Source organism: Lonchura striata, chromosome 1 (assembly GCF_046129695.1).
Source record: "Lonchura striata isolate bLonStr1 chromosome 1, bLonStr1.mat, whole genome shotgun sequence".
Lineage (NCBI taxonomy): Eukaryota > Metazoa > Chordata > Aves > Passeriformes > Estrildidae > Lonchura > Lonchura striata.
The window spans coordinates 19,356,325-19,373,617 of record NC_134603.1 but is presented as its reverse complement, the minus strand read 5'-3'; the positions used below and the strand labels follow the sequence as shown (position 1 = coordinate 19,373,617).

General features: G+C 39.9%; 1 protein-coding gene across 2 annotated transcripts in view; it reads left to right on the top strand.

Moving 5' to 3' along the window:
- The window catches only part of LOC110479303 (uncharacterized), a 79,887-nt gene that overhangs the window by 53,869 nt on the left and 8,725 nt on the right, over nucleotides 1-17,293 (top strand). The gene's annotated exons all lie outside the window — the stretch shown is intronic.

The window sequence follows — 17,293 nt, the reverse complement described above, 5'->3', positions numbered from 1 at the left end:
AAGCAGTCACAAAAGGTTAGATAGTATAGTAAAAGTAGTTACAAAATAGAGGGGAATATTTTTTAGTATTGTACGGGGGGGGTTTTACTTTGTACATGGGGGTCAGAAGTTCTAAGATGGAGGAAAGTGAGCTGATCCTGTTCTTTCTCCTTCTTTTTCCTTGCCTCCATGTTCTTGGTGATGTTGGCACTCACAGATTGGTTTAGAGTAGAAAAGCACCTTGTAATATAGGTAGTAGGTATTGGGGGAAAACTATAAACATGTAATATGTAATATATCATATAAAAGATAGCAGCAGCCCTGGGTGGGGGGAAAGAAGAAGCAGACAGCAGACAGGGAGGATGTCAGGGTGTGTGTGTGCCTCTGCCTGGGCCACTGACCAAACAGCTGCAGCCCGAGAAGACAATCTTTTAGATAACTAACAATAAACTGCCTTGGGACCGAACAGCAAGAGCCTGCGCAGTTTTTCTTTGGAAGCACGGTTTGGAGGAGGAATTTCACCACCACATGGGAACCCAGAATAAGGCCGGGGTTCTCACAAGGAAACATCCTATATTAACATATTAAAAAAAAAAAATAATGTGTTTTTTAAAATAAATCTTACGCAGAGCTATGACAATCACTATAAATTCTGTGATACATCTTTTCATGGTAGTCTCTTCCACCTCACTACTCTCCAGTGGGTTTCTGTATGTCCTATCACACATTGTTGCACTACCACCAAAGTGCTGCTACTGCAAGAACTGAAGGTTTGGGGTTTTTGTTGCCATATAATTGGCATGTTGGTGTTAGCCCTGAACAAGCCATAGGAGAAATGAAGAAGTTCAGAGGATAATGCCTAGCAACTCAAAAAGAGAACAAAGATGACAACACTCACTATACCAAATTTTCATATGAGGGTAGTTGCTGTCAATCCCTCAGCATGAGTGACTGGTGTAGCATCCACATTTAGAAGAATTAGAAATGTAAATGTAAGTATCTTTCCTTTCATAAACCATGATTAGATGAAGAAATGTAATTAAAATACCAGGCAGGTCAGCAGTGCATAGACTAATTAATTCCTCATCACTGCAATCTCACCATGTGGTGACTCAACAAGAAATTCTTTCTGCATTACAGCCATTTCCCCCAAGGACAGTGCAACAGCAGAAATCGCTCTGTGTTGAGTTAGAGAGCAGGATGAAAATACATGTACAGCTTCTGCTGGTATTTTAGCTCCTGAACACATTCCTCATTCATACCCTTGAAAAGACTGGAAAAGATTACTTCAAAGGAGGAGAACCTGAAAAAATAATTCCTGAAGTGACCTGAACTTTGGCTTCAAAATCTTCATGCTCCATCTTAGAGCTCTAGATGCATTCTGAAGAGTGTGTTGCTAGGAACAGACAGAGTGATGGTTTCCAGTCTTTGATTAATTCTTTTAAACATATCCACAGTGTCCTTCCCATTCTCAGCATATAAAACTGTGAGCAAATATGTCAATACTTACCTTCCCTGACCCCCTCTGTCTGCATCCTGTCAAGACTTCCTCCTCCAGAATTGTCATCCACATCCTGCCCTGTGAATTTGCCCGTTCTGTTCCCCCAGATGTGACTGAGATCTCTCACAGCTTTACGTCTCCTCCACAGAAGAATGCTGCAATGCTTTCTTCTTACGCTCCAGAAACCCTGCCAAAGTGCCAATGGTGCCCTTACCCTGTAGGCTGCTGATTGCAGAGGTGCCTTGTGCCTCTTTAGCCTGCTGCTCACTGAACCTGGTACTGCTGCTCTGTCTCTTCCCTTTGGAAAGCCTTCATCTCTTGGTCACCCAGATGCATCAAGGCAGGGAGTGCTCAGCAGCAGCAACAGCTCAGTGCCACTCTGTGGAGCCACCCCAAAACAAAGTTCTCTCAGTCTTCCTAAAAAGTACATATCCACAAAATCCTTCATCTATGAGGTTAATCCATGGCATTAAATAAACATAAATATTAACAGGTTTGTAGCCATCTTGATTTCAGAACTTTGTCTTCCTGCTGAAAACTCTTCATCCTCTCCCCTAAAATGCAGACTTGCCTCAGATCTGTCAGATATGCTTTTGTGGACCTTTCTCCATCCTGTTTTGGATCCAGGATTCACAACCCTTTTTTGCCAAATATAGGTCTGCTGCCTACACAGCAAGGAAACATTTGGAGATGTGACATAAGAGTCAAGATAGGAAGGTGTTTAAAAAGACTATGAAATTATGAAGGGAAAATATGGCCAACAAGATCTGCTCATGTAAATTGGTGTATTGGATTGTGCTGGATTAGACAGCACACAATGAAGGTAAATAGCTCATCTACTAGCTTTTATTTCCACGTAAAGATAGTGTAAGAATAGCAGGAGGAATTTCGTGCTATCAGATAAGCAGCCAGTCTCAGAATACATGTAAGATAGCATTCCTGCACCTCTTATTTAGAAAAAAGAAAAGAGGTAGTGAGGTTATGTCAGTGATAACTGCAGAAATGAGTGCAAAGCAGGTTTGCAGCACGGCTTCTCTGCAGATTTTGCCACAAGTCTGAATTAAAGCAGAGCATTACAATTACCACAGCTTTAACTGGGTTTTATGTGTGTGTGTAGTTTCTTCACACAAGATGGTCTAAAAATATTTACAACTGCTTCTGAAGAATGACTCAATTATTCATGGAATTCAGACTTTCATAAATTGTAAGAATAGTTTAGGGACTGATTCCAAACCTGTTCAAAGCAGTGAATACTTTCCAATTAGTATCAAAAAGACCTGGATAAGTATAGAAAGATCCACCTTAAAATATATATTGCTATTGGTTTGATTAAACACTCCAGAAGAGGTAAAACCCTTCCCTTAATCTCCTACCAAACTGAAGTGACGACTATTTCATACATTACATGGAAATTTACTGACATTTACAGAGGGGCAGAAAGGTGCCTTTCAAAAAGCCACTCTTTAGCATGTCATTTCTCCTGTCAGATCAGAATACATTAGAATGTGGAAGAGGATGAGGTAGATCTACAGTGCTATTAAAAAGCTAGGTATAAAAGAGGTTGAAGAAATGGCAGAATAATTAATATGAACATTATCTGTATTTAATCTGGCTAGCCTAACACCTTAATTAATAATTCAATTTAATTTCTTCTTCAGTGATATTTCTCAGGAAATATTTATTCTGCACATGCTAAAATCTGCCACCTACACAACTTCAGCTAAACCAATATCAAGAATAAAAATATTCCATTCTCTCATAGAGGGTTAGCAGCACAGGCTGTTATTAAGCTTGCCTGGCACTTTGCATTATAAGACTCTGCTTCCAATTACTTATAACTGTGTTAGACTCTCATTCTCATGGTTGCCTGCCAGGTGCTACTTCAAGATGACATTTGGAAAGTTTCATTCAAAACACTCAATTATGAAATTAAGACAGGGAAAGAAGATTTCCTTCACTGAAACTTTTGCAGGAATATTGTTCCAAGAAGTCCTTTTAAATTAAGACTTCAGTTAGCAGAAAGTCTTTCAGTACTTGAGCAGATCTGCATACAAAGTTGATGGAGTCAGTCTGACACTACTGGTTGTGTGCTACAGCAGCGACAGACCATTTCTTAAAACAATCTTTAGGCTGTCAGACCACAGATTGCATGGTCTGCCATAGTATTTTTAGTACAATGGGGTATTTTTTGTCCACAGAGACCACATTCCCTGACTATTTATGCTGTTTTCATTTTACATTTAGATGCCCTTCCATGCACAGGTGAAATGAGAGCAGTCCAGATGAACTGACTGGGCAATAGCTCTTTCTAAAATCAAACACCAGTTGTTTGGTTTTCAGATGTGTCCCTTTCCTCAGGGCCACTGCAGGGTTCTGGCCCAACATTTGCAGTTGAGGAGTATAAACATCATTGCTAAGCAACCCAAATTACCTCATAAACAGTTGCATATGAACCTGGTCTACAGGAAACACTGTGGTATGTTTTCATGGTACATATGCACACGCGGCAGCTGCTCAGATGCCCTGCATGCCTCTTTTATTAGTCAGCTCACACTGGCCTTTTGGAGTAAGTAACCATGCTCTCATGGCCAATTTATAACAATGCATAAGCACACAGAAAAATAAAAGCCCATGGAAATTAGCCTTATCTGGATACGAGGCATTTTCACAGGTATATACATTTTCCCATACCAGCCCTCAAAAGCAGTTGTATTTACAGGTCCAACCCTGGCTGTGCTCTGCTCATGTCTTGGCCTCTCCAGCCCCGAGGTTTCTCTTTTCTCTCCATGTGTCCTGAGCAGCCCAAAGCTCCTCCTGGGGTCAAGGCTGGCAGGCTGGGCAGATGCGAGGGAGGACCACGTGGGAGGAGGGAAGAGCAAGGAAGACTTGTCACTGGCTTCACACTGAGGACATCTGCTTTGTCCCTTCCTAATCACCAGGATCTGGCAAGGACCTTTGCCTCCCCTTCTCAGAGCTGCAGCTGAGGCATAATGGCTCACATCCTGTAACATCTTCATTTGCAGAGCTGCAGTATATCCTACTCTGGTGATGTTTTGTGCTGTTCAGAAGCATCAGCTCTCGAAATAAGGTGGAGTTATTCTGCAGGGCTTTTCTTTGGCACCATGGACAAAGAGGATATTCATGGCAGTTCCTGTCTTTCACAGTCCTTGTTTCAGGCCTCTAGGCTGGCTCTGCCTAGAGAGCTGTCTGGTATCCTAGTATTTCAGGAAGGCCAGGAGATGGTGGATATGAGAAAGCAGCAAGGTTCTAATGGCAGAATCTAGATAATAATAGCAGGCTCTAAATACAGATCCCTAATATCAGGTTCTAGGAGGAATTTTATATACCCATGCACAGAAGTGTGACAACATCTAACATACTCCTTTTTTAAAGTGCTCTTCACTCTTTCCAGTCTCTGAAAGAACCATCAGAACAACCCTGACTGGCCTGACCTCTCTCACCATCAGTGGTAGATACAGTGTCTGAGGGTAAGGGCAGCACAGTGTCTGCCCCCATGTACTGGCCATCTGTGCAGAAGATGTCTCCCTCCTAGAGGAAATTCCTCTACAGACAATGAGTACTAAACATGTTGGATCCTCCAAAGCAATGGCCATTGAATATGACAACCAGTCTGTGTGGAAGATAAACAAGTTATGGAGACAGAAGGTCTGACAAGGAGGGGATATGCTGGGAGCTACAGGTGAGGAACATCAGGGGTTGCACACACTTCCACTCAAACGCAGCCACAGATTATGCTGAGTTGGAAGGGATCACAAGGACCATTGAGTCCAACTCTTAAGTGAATGGCCTGTGCAAGGACCAGACCCACGACCTTAGCAACATCAGCACCATGCTCTGAGTGACTGGCAGCTGCACTGCCACCGTGCACTTGCTGTCAGGCTGACATCTCTGACATCTCTGACATCTGCCTCCCAGTCAGGGTGCACTTGTGATTTCATGGATGCTGCCCTGTCCTGCCCCCAGCCACGCCTGCCTGCTACTGCTGCTGATGAGGACATGGGTGCTGAGGCCACAGGTCCTCCTCACACAGTGCAGCACACACAGCGTTTTGCATGTAGGGAAAAGATGTTCCTGTTTCTCTAATGATGTCTTAGAGCACGTGTAAGTTGGCTGCAGGCTGCATTAGTCCCTGTAAGAAGCTGCAAGGCTGGTTGGGCCATGTCTCCAGGCTGGTGGGCAGGCAAGGGGGTGTGTGGGCAGCCACCACCATGCACAGCAACTGCTCTGGGACACGATGGCACCTGGCAGAGCTCTGCAGTGCAGGCAGGCACTGTCAGCATCAGGAAGAGTTTGTCAAATCTAGGTCAGGTCAAAGCTGATCTGCAGTCAGGGGAGGAGGAAGACGACCTCCAACCAAGATGAATTTCTGAGTTTGGGAGGGTATGTGGAGCAAAGCAGAGCAGAAGCCTTTGTGCAATGAACATTGGCAGGCTCTGGCCTTGCTTTTGGTTGTGCAGCTTTCTCAACAGCCTGGGGATCTTCATAGGGAACGCGTTGGGAGCATGACAAAGGAGAGATGCCACAGGTGACTTTCTCCACTCAGATTAGGGTTAAGTTTAGGGACAGTGTTAGGATTATATCTATTGAGGGAAGACGATCCTTGAGGAGCTACCTCTGCAATTTTTAAGTGTAGAAAAGTCAGAGTTAAGGAGAAAATGAAGATTATTAATCAAACCAATAAAATTGCAACTGCAGGAAGGAGGTTGTGCCTCTGTCTTCTGAGAATTGAATGCTGAATTCTTTTTGAACCAGTTAAGGAACTACTGTCTTGTTAGCCTCAGATCTTTATGTGCTCCTGAACAGACTGTAAGGAATAACTTGAGTAATACATTGCTCATATGACTGGATTGTTACAAGTGTTGAGCTATTGTTAGGGTTAATGATAGATGGAAAAAGAGGGGTGTTGGGGGTAATTTCTGAAGTGTGTACTTCTGCACTGTGCCCACTTTTTTTTTTTTTTTAACCTGACACATAGATAGTATACATCACTAAGCTTTTTTATCACTAGAAAATGAGATACTAGGGCAAAACCCAGTGTGCTTAATAACACATATGTTCAAATGTTTTCACCTTTGCTAGATTGATCTAAATTCAAATTCAGGGGCTTAATGCAATAATTTTTTCCCCGTCACATGTATGTGTAGTGAAGTGCATTGAAAATATCTGTAAACTGATCCTCATTCTGAGATACATTAATTTCTAATATGTTGGATGAGTTAATGGGAAGGAATGGAAGACAGTGTATAGGCAAAATCAGGTGGCCCCTGTGGAAAGCCCAGACTCTGTGCTGGCTCCCTCTTATCTTCCAGAAGCAGAGAGCACCAACAAGGAGTGGCTGTCCTTGCCTGCCCACCATGGACTTTAGGAGTGCAAGAACAAAAGTGTGTTTAGTGGACAAAGAGCTGAGAGGAAAGAACCTGAACTCTGTGGTGGGAAATGTACACACTGATGATGCTGTTTCAGCTTGCAACCAACCAGAAGAGGGGGAGGGGTATGTGCTAAAACTGGAAAACCCATGGGGAAAGAAGTGTAAAGTCAATTTACAAGCCTCCCTTTTTCATGTTGCTCCTTGAAGTTATAGGTTTTCTGGTTTTACATCATTTTAATGCACTTGGTAATGACTGCACACATGGTTTTCAATAATCAAATAAAAAATCCATACCAGAGGAAAAGTTATTTAAAAGCTTATTAAAGCAACACTGGCCTTACCTAATACTTGTAACTTTTCATTTCTTCATTTACTCTGTCTCTAACATTTTCTATTTTGATTTATGTGGGATTTTTACACTGCTTTCAGCTGCTTTTCAGTATATGCAAAGCTCATTCATTCTCTCACACCAAAGACTCTGTTACACCAACATCTCCATTCAGATGCACTCAATGACAATGCCATCCTATGGCTGGCATTTGTAGTGCTCTCAGAACCACAGTACAGTGCTTAGGTTGAAACTAAATTAATTTCATGAAGGAAAGAACATGTGGTAGATGTGATTGTAAGTGTAAGCAGAAGCTGGAAACAAATTGTTTAACAAGTCTCCACAATCTCATTTTAAAGGAACCAACAGATGTTAAAACAGTCCTATACCTAATATTGATTTGTTTTCCAGATGGTTCTTACTTAACTGTGTCTTATGATACATCAGTGAGTCACCAATATATTATTTATGAAAGCAGGATGCATTTAAGCTATCTTTAGAATGCAAGAGTACCTTACTAGAAATATAATATTTAGCAGCTTGTGCAAGGAATACAGAGTAGAGCAATTACTGCTTATGGGCCTTATTTTTACAAGGTAGAAAAGAGGGTAGTCATTTATATGCTTGTATAGAGAGAGCAAAACACTGCTAGAGCAAAGATTGTGCTTTATCTACACTGATGTTTGCGGCTAAAGAAAGTACACGCATTAATCTTTATTTTTTTTAGTTTAGAAATGATTAATAATGAGACAAGGTCTCTGAGTCATAGAACAACCAAAGAGCTATGGCACATGGTGAATTGTAATACAACATTAATGTGCATTACAGGAAAACCATGCAATTTTGGGCATTTCTGTTACAGGATTCTTAACAGTGACCTGCGGTGATTTGCAATGTCTCATGACCTGATAGATGGAACCACTACAGAAACTGAACTGTAAAAATTATTCTTATGTTCTTCCCATGTCAGCTGCAAATCTGGCAGGATGCTGCATGTTCTGAAATATATTTTAATGCAACATGAAATACATTAACCATGGAAAGACATGTGTGTAATTCTGCCAGTGTACTTCAAGAGTTACAGGGAGTTGAAACTCTTCAAAAATAGCCTCCGAGTAAAACAACCTTGTAGTAAGGCACAAGATCAAGGGTTATTACATAAGGGGAAATTGGTCCAAAGTGTCTTCTTATATGACATACTATGACTGAAGATGAGTGGGAAGAAGGAAAAGTTGGTTAATTCTTTTTAATTGTCAGTGATAAAATAAAACCTAAAAGAAGAGCAGTCTTGCAGGAATCATTTCTATAAATTAAAATCTCTAGCGATGTTCAGTAATATGATTTTGTCTTCCTGTATTTGAACCCTACAGAGCTGCATCTTGTTACTTGGAGGAGTGTGAGTCTGAATGAATAAGTGCTGGTCTGGTGTGCATTGTATGGGAATGGTGCAATTGTATCTTTCCTTCTAAGTGGTTACTTCTGACAAGACTAAAGAAAAAATTAATCCTCAGTGTCGCCAGAACAATTTCCTCCCTGTATATTTCTATTAAGATTATTAAATTTGTGTAAAGGAGGGTTAAATATAATTTCTTTTGGCTTCTGTCAAGTAGTTCCTGTTACTGAAAAGATTTAGAGCTATATATATTTGATAAAACAGTTATTGAAAATTATTGCTGTTTAGTAAATTCCAGTATGAATTATTCACTAATATAGTACGTATGTAAAGTAACTTTACATACTGCATCCACTGATCAAGACAGTATGAAATCAGTCTTACAAGAGTAAAATTTGTTATTCAATTAAGAAGCCACTGGAGATGTGATTTTATGATAATATATGAAATTGCAATCCTTTAAAGTGGTGCCTTCAAAAATTAAAAGTCATGTTGTACAACTATCTGGTCACAGTATGTTGCTAGCAAATGTGTACCATGTTGTTTTCAGTTTATAACATTTGCCAAACTTTAACTTTGGTCTGGCACAGTACAGTAAGATTTAGAGTGAGGTTGCTTTCTTTTCAAATTAGTCACAATAATGTATCTGCTCTTGAGAACAAGGCAAGACAAAAGTATATATTTTCACACATGAAGAAATATGTATCTAGAATTCAAAAATGGATCAGAAATTCATCCCAGAAACCTTTGCATTAGGAACAGAATTTTGAAAAGCAGCCCACACCTGTCCTAGTTACAAACTACTCAAAAATGTATATCTCATATATTCTCTAACTGCCAGAGATACCCATAAATTGTTCAAGTATTTAATATCACCAGATGTACTGTAAGGGCAAAAAACTCATACTAAATTTCTCAGATTCCAAACTCTTGGTGCTACCACCTGTTCTGACTCCAGGGAGACTAATGGGAGCAGGGACTTTTCCCCAAGGGCACTTCTCACCTTTTCCAACAAGATTTAGAATGTCATTGAAGGATGCTGCCTTAGAGAACCATAGATGGGATATGACAAGGAACTGGATAAAGGAGCAGCTTGAAACTGGAGAAACAGCTGTGGCTTCTGCATGTGAGAGCTTCTAGAAAAAGGCCTTTTGAGGAGGAAGAGGAAACAATTTAAAAAATGGTGTCTCCCACTTCTTTCATATGAATGAATGAGGAACCTATTGTTCAAAATTTTTATGTTCTCCTTGAAGGAAAGAGATATATATATATTCATACATTCTGTGAAATATTATTGTAACTTGCTCATGTCCAGTTCTCTAGCCATTTTTGGAAATAGAAAGAAAAACATGTTTGGGTGACATTTACTTGACATGCACAAAGAGTTAAAACATAAGTTGCCACTAAGTAGGGGACTGTCATAGCTCCTTCAGGGAATGTGCTGGGCTTTGTGCAAATGTGTGTACTGAGAAGGGAGAGAGCAAGGCTTGCAACATTTTCTGTGAGACTTCACTAAATAATGCAGTGGATTAGATTCATGCTTCAACTCCATTATAACCTTTATGTATGACATGAAAAAAGCATGATATTGCATGAAAGGTGTAAAGTACTGAGACCTCAGCTTTAAAACAGGCACTGGATAAAGTTACAAGTGTACCTGCTGCAAAGATGCTTTGAATTAAGTGTCTTGGTATGGGCATTTTGTTAGAATTATCATCTTCATACTGATGTACCTTATTGCCAATATATAGCTTATCACTGTGCAAGTTTTGCATTTATGTTACAAAGTTTACTAAGCTTTTGAAAAGGCAGGAATCTTCCTGAGGAGATAAGTAAATAAGATCTTCCAACTCTGACTCCAAACAGTTAGTTTTGCAACATCCGTTCTCATATTTTAGGTGTGCTTGATGAAGCTGAATGATACGGAATAAACTGCTGATCTTTCATCTTTGGTTCACTGATTCAAGCCTGCAATGAATTGCTGAGTAAAGTGAAGGGTATTTCAGGTCAGGCCATATTGCATAACAATGGAAAGTTGCTCATGCCAGAATCTCTGCATGTAAACTGTCTAGACAGAGGAAACACAGAGGGTCCCCACGGGTTTTGTTTTCTCTTTATTTGTCAGGACTGAAGTCTTGTTCTCCCCGCTTTCAGCGCTGCTCCATGTAAATTTGCAACTGAAGAGTGTAGTGGCTTACATGCACCTGCTCTCCTCCCAGGTCACTCTCAGGATGCACCAGCCCTCTCAGAATGCTCTCCAGACCTCTTCAGCAGTTTCTGATCTTTGCAATAATGTTGCCATCCTGTAAGGCAAACCCAGATGAACTAGGAGACAGTGTTCCTACACCACTGCTGGGATAAAGTAATCATGCTGCCTGAGAAATCAACTACTCCTTCTCTCCTTCCTAAAGCACAGGTTTAGAGCCAGGCTATTGTTAAAATGTAGCTATTTTAAAGGAAGGAGATGTGAGGTCAAAGCAAATGCGTGCTCTGCACCGAGGTTGTAGACTCTAAGTAAAGCTTGACTGTGAAGGGTCATGCTCAGTTGTCTTCCTCCAAAAGCCTCACCCTGCCATGCCATCTTACTCATCCTCATGCCCAGATGTGCAGCAACCACCTGCACACCTGGATTTTGGCTATCTTCACCAGGACAGTGGCTTGAGACAGAGAAATTCACTCCTCTGACCAGACTTGGACACCTTTATTCTAGTTACCTACAATATCTTGTGCTTTTCAAGGCAGTCAGTAGTGCTGATGCTCCCAGGGCCAATGGAAGTTGCAAGTTGATCAGCAAAGCCTGTATACCTGAAACTTGTTCCACTGTGTCTTTACGGTGTATTGCTAATGCAGTCCTCCTAGATCACAGTGGATTTGTGGGCACTGGGTGACTGTACAGTGTTTCCTACCTCAGGTAGACAGCAGTAGGCCCTGTATTATCTGTCTCCTCAGAGACACAAAGTCAGTAGCATAGACTCATAGAATAGCCTGCATTGGAAAAGACTTCTAAGATTGAACCCCACTGTTAACTGAACACTTCCAAGTTGGTCTCTAAATACCACATCTGCACTTCTTTTAAATACCATCATGATGGAAACTCAACCACTTCCCTGGGCAACCTGTTACAATTCCTGACAATCTCTTCCATGAAGAAGTTTTTCCATTCCAAACCTCATGTGACTTTATTTGAGGCCATAACCTCTTGTTCTGTTGCTTGTTACTTGGGAGAAGAAAGCCAACACTCACCTTGCTATAGCCTCCTCTCAGGAAGATTTAGACTATGGCGTTCTCTGAGCCTCTTCTCCAGGGTAAAACACTCCAGCTCCATCAGGTACTCCTAGAAAGACTTGTATCTGAGTTCATGGTGCTTGTTTTCTCTAGGACTTTATCATCCTTATGCAGATGGCCACAGGCCACACAGTAAGTTCAGGGTTAATAAGTACATGAAGCATCTGGACTGTAGGCTTCACCCAAGGGAAGACTTGATGATTTCTACTTCACTACAGTCTTGTGGGAACAGATGAGTAGCAATTCTTCTGAAGCTCAAAGACCCCACAGTATGCTTTGCATTCAAATGCACATATCACTGTTCAACAAGTTAGCAACAAAAGCTGTTCTGAACAGATAGGGATGCAACAAAGAGTGGAAACAGCTGTAGGTTTTCTGAGAAAACACACACAGGCCTGCTTGTGCTTCCCTGTTTAAGGTGTATTTTGTTGCTTGTGAGAAGACCCAACTTGTTCACACTTACCAACACTGTTCAAGCACAGGTGTGTGTGGCCCATTGTTACATCCCAAAACATTTAAATGCAAGGGCATTTACTGAGATTTCTTTACTCTGGGTAAAGCACACAGGAGAAATATCTGCCAGATATCAAGAGGTCAAAATTATACAAAAGTTTACTGGCAAAATATAGAAAGTCAAGGAACTTTGACAAGGGATTTAATGCACCATCAAATTAACAAAAAACACTTATCATAGCATTAATTTAGTCTATTCAGCTTACCAAACTTTAAATCCATTCAATGTTAAGTTAGCCAAAATATTCTATGAAAAGAGAATTAGAAGAAGAAAAGGAAGAAAGAAAAAAATATAGAAAAATACACACATAGCTACCAGCTCCTGGATTCCAGCACAGTCAAACTCCAAGAGGGGCAGGATCAAGAGGTGCTTATTTCTCAGTTTATTAAATCATAGGCCTATGTGGGCCCTCCTCCCAGGTGGGACTCCAGTCACTCAGCTGCTCAGGAGCTGGGTTAGCATCACCTCTGGTGTGTGATTGATTGATTGATTGATTGATTGATTGACAGATGCTGCGGGGTGGGAGTCTCTAGCTCTGGGCTGGGGCATGTGGTGTGTGGAGCAGGGCACTGCCTCACCAGAGCAAGGTCCGACCTTCCCCTTTCCCCCACACATCCCAAAATATCTCAAGACATCCACCTTTCCAGCCTCTGTGAATATCCTGGAGTCCTGTCCCCTCTCTGGTGGGAAGGAGGAAGGGGGAGTCTGCCCCGTGCCTTGCTGTACCCAGAGCGGGCCCAGGGGACAGTGTTTGTCTTTGCGAGGTCAGCAGCACACGGCTATCTGTTGTATTGCACTAAGATCAGCTTTTACAGGTATCCATGTGCTCACCACAGCTCCAACCTTCCCCCTCTCTGACATACACACAGCCCTGCCCCTCCTGCATGACCCTGCTCACTGGCAGTTTGGGCTGATCACACCAAAATCCAAATTGCTTACTTTTGTGAAGTTATTAAACTAACCTAGTCACTCTTCATTGGTTCCTATTCATTACTTACCTTTAAAAACTTTGGTGACATTCATAAGTAGTCCTAATTATTTTGTTTTTCATCCTTTATTCTTTAACAAAAATGTTAAATAGATTAGGGATAAATCATATACATTTCAAATCAATCATTGTAGGAAACCTCTGTTACACCACTACCATTTTCTCTTTGCAACTCCATTTTAAAAGCTTTGAATCAATGTAATGTTTTCAGGCTAAGTTAATAACTGAGATTCTTGTTTCCTAATAAAAATGTGAAATACTATTAGGACAAATGCCTGACAGAATTATTTAAAAATAAAAAAGAAAGCATTACTTATTTATCAACTAGATCCATAATCTAGGAAAAATACCAAGTTTGAAAAAAAATGTTTTCATAAAAGAAAGCTGATATTAAAAAGAGGGGAGTGAAATTATTTATTAATGATGATGTCAAACACTGTATTATTTGGTGAGTATTGAGATTTGATGGGTAGTTTGCCCTTTTAAAATATTGGCTTAAGAACTTTTTCTAGTCCTCTGTAATTTCCCCTGTGTTTTAAACTTTATTAAAAGTCAACATACATGGCTGAGAAAGATTATTTGATGATTCTCTTTTGGTGGTTTCAAATGCACATGGTTCAGGTCTCTTGGTAAAAAATAAGAAGACAAGAGAAAAAAGGAGATTTACTGGTTGCTGCTTTCACATTTTTTGGGAGACTGCTGGAATGGAACCTTTCAATTCCACTCTTTAATCAGCTCAGTCTTCTCTTTTACTTGTGATGTTGGGGTATGCTTGATAAAATCAGCTCTAGCTCTTCTCTGTTATTATAAACCCTTTCTCCAACCAGACATTCTACCAGTTAAGTGCGTTCAAAACTAATTGTTCAGTAATTTTTAGCATTTAGGATTCTAAAACTCCAGATAACACCACTATTGTATCACTTCATTCTTTGTATTCAAATAATAAAAAAAATTCCATAAAGTCACATTAAATATTATGTATTCTACAGTATAGATGTATTTATGTATTCTAGAAAAGGACTAAGGCTCAAATAGGAGGGGATCTTCTTTTAAGGGGATCTGACTTTTTAAGAGAGAGCACAACACTCTTCACATAGCCATGAAAGGGGATAGGTTCTATGTAGAAAAAAACCCACAGGTGATCTACCTCAAATAAATTTAATGCCTGAATCTTATTTCCTTTTTTAAGACAATGTGAGGCCAACTCTTGAGACTTTTCTATATCATTCTACATCATCTGAGTAACCTCCCACTAAAATGGCACATCCATCCACAGCACAGAAATCTTATAGCTTATTGAAATGCAGTGCCATTAACTCTTCCTGCATGTGCATCAGTCACACCAAACAGCATGACCTGAGACTACTATGATATGCTTCACTTTGGAAGTATCATGCTGAGCTCCATCTTCCACTACATTTCTACCCAGGCTTCTAATAAAACAATCTAATCAGCTAAAACAAGATTACATGGTAACAGCAGATGCATACCATGAACACTTTATCCCTAAAGAATTTCTTTATTAAACTAATTTTGTTTCTCTCATTAATCTCATTGAAGATTGTTCTGCAATAAAGGAAGGATGTAATCTGTCACTGACTAATTGCTTCAGACTCTTCAGTCACCATATCTTCATTTTCAAAAGGCTTTCCCCTGTGTTCCTTCTGGCTACTTAAATAGAAGGCAAGCTGAGAGAAAACAGGTTTTGTATGTCTTATCATAAGCCTTTTAAATAATGCAATAAAGAGAATTTAAGTATTTTTAACACATCCTCAGCCCTGTTTTTTAAGGTTTTAATTTGCAAGTTTAAGGCTCCTCCCATTATGTGTGTTTTGATCCTGTCAGTAATTTCTTGGACAGCAAAGATCTGTTTCTTTACATTATCTGTACCTCCTGGCAATGAGACAAGCCTCAGACTATAGACTTTTAGTTGCTTGACTATTGAATGAAGTCTGAGCCCCGAACTGTGAAGAAGACAGGGCAAAATAGAATTTATTGAGCCCAAAATGTTAGGAGGTAATTTGTTTAAAACAGCTAAGATAAAAAATACTTAAAGTCACGTCACAGCTGAATGTTCCTCTGTACACCCATCACTCTTTCTGAGTAGATGGGAACCTCTTCTCCACCTCTCAGAAGAGTGCCCTGAGCAGGAGAGGCAGCCTGGTGTTCTGGAGTAAGACTCCTCTGCAAGACTATTTTGTTTACAAATAATAGTTAAATACTCATCGTGTATGTGTTGAAGAGAGCAAGCAGAAGTGAGTTTTCCTCCAGCCTGTTGATAAGGAAATTTGTGCAGAAAGGAGAGAACTCATGTTGTGCACTTTCCTCCAATACTTATTTAAACTAAACACTTGTGGATTCCTTAGCTGCAAGTAGCCCGTTCCCAGCTGAATACCATCATCAGAGCAGCGAGTGCCATCTGCATCCTCACTGAACAGCCCATTGAGCCGCTGCTTTTTTCATGCAAAATGAAAGAGCTTCTGCAAAAGAGACAACCATAACACTTCACCTTAGACTACTCCGGAGTCTGATTGCTGGATATCCTACAGGGAAGTGGGAGACAGGGATTTAAGATCTGTCAGACAGAGGACGCAATTAGATCATAGATTTTTGGGTGAATGCTCAAGCTGTTTGAAAACAACTTGAGAGATAATAATACCTCTTTCTCTTCTAGTTGTATTCTTGTGTAAACCTAATCTCTTTAGATTTTAAATTGTTTCTTCACCCAAATAAAAGAAATATGCTATGTCTGTGAATCCTGGGAGGATTTATGTTATGAGAAACTCATCACTGCAGTAGCTGAAAAAACATTTGTATTCATTTCCAGAACAGATCTGTAGGTATAAGGACCACTACTATCAAAACCTTTGATTATGAGGGAGTTTGGTCATGATCAGGATTTGACAGTAGCATAGTGAAAATGATTTAGACCAAGATTTCTACAAGCTTTTATCACAAGCCTGCCTTCATTTTGTTGCATTCCAAACTCTAAACTTAGAAACAGAAAATGTAAGAAAAACAGTAAGAAAATGCTGTTTATTTCTATAGGGTTATTGTGAAGTATTTGAATACTTCACACTAATAAAATTCCATAATGAATATCATAAATAAAAAATTCTAAAGTAACTTCCTGTAAATAACATCATAATCAGTGCAATTCATACTGTGGTGTTTGGTTTTTTTTATGATATTTCAGAACCACCCCTTATAGAGTGCCTTAAGTTTATTATGAAGTTTCCTCAATAAATTTTTATTGACACCCTGTAAATCTTTAATTTTTCTTTATGGATTTAATTCTAAAAGCTGTAAAATTAATTATAACTGTCAATACATTTGTTTTAAAGTTCAACCACACATATTACTACCTATCTGAAATGGTTCTCTAGGTTTGTGATTTTCAAGAGTAATACTAAACATATAAATCTCTATTAACCACTGTGCAGCATGAAAGGCTGCTGAGAATGACATTGAGAACAATATTTTCAGAGGTTTACAAAACCTTATAGTGTGTTAGTTTGTTCTCTATGTTTTAAGGCAGATAAATCTTCCTCTTGCCATCTGTTAGTGGGTGAGAGGATCAGGAAATGGGCCATGAATTCTTTCTACTTCAGCTACCAAACCACCTCCCCAGTCTCCTCTTACAAACCAGAGTCATTCTGCTTCTGTGCTGCAAATATGCTACAGGCCTGAGTGCAGCACAAGAAGTGGGAAACAAGTTTATGTGGCCATATCCTTTGTTCCCACCATTGAGGGTGTGCTGCATCCCACAGTTCTAAAACAATTTGTTAGCCTCACTGTAGGAAGTGAAGCTTTTTTTACCTAGCAAAAAAAAAAACAACCCAAACTATGTAAGTGCAGAGGTACATCAAAGGTAACCCTCAAAATAAATATACCTTTTCTGTGACTTATCCTCTTA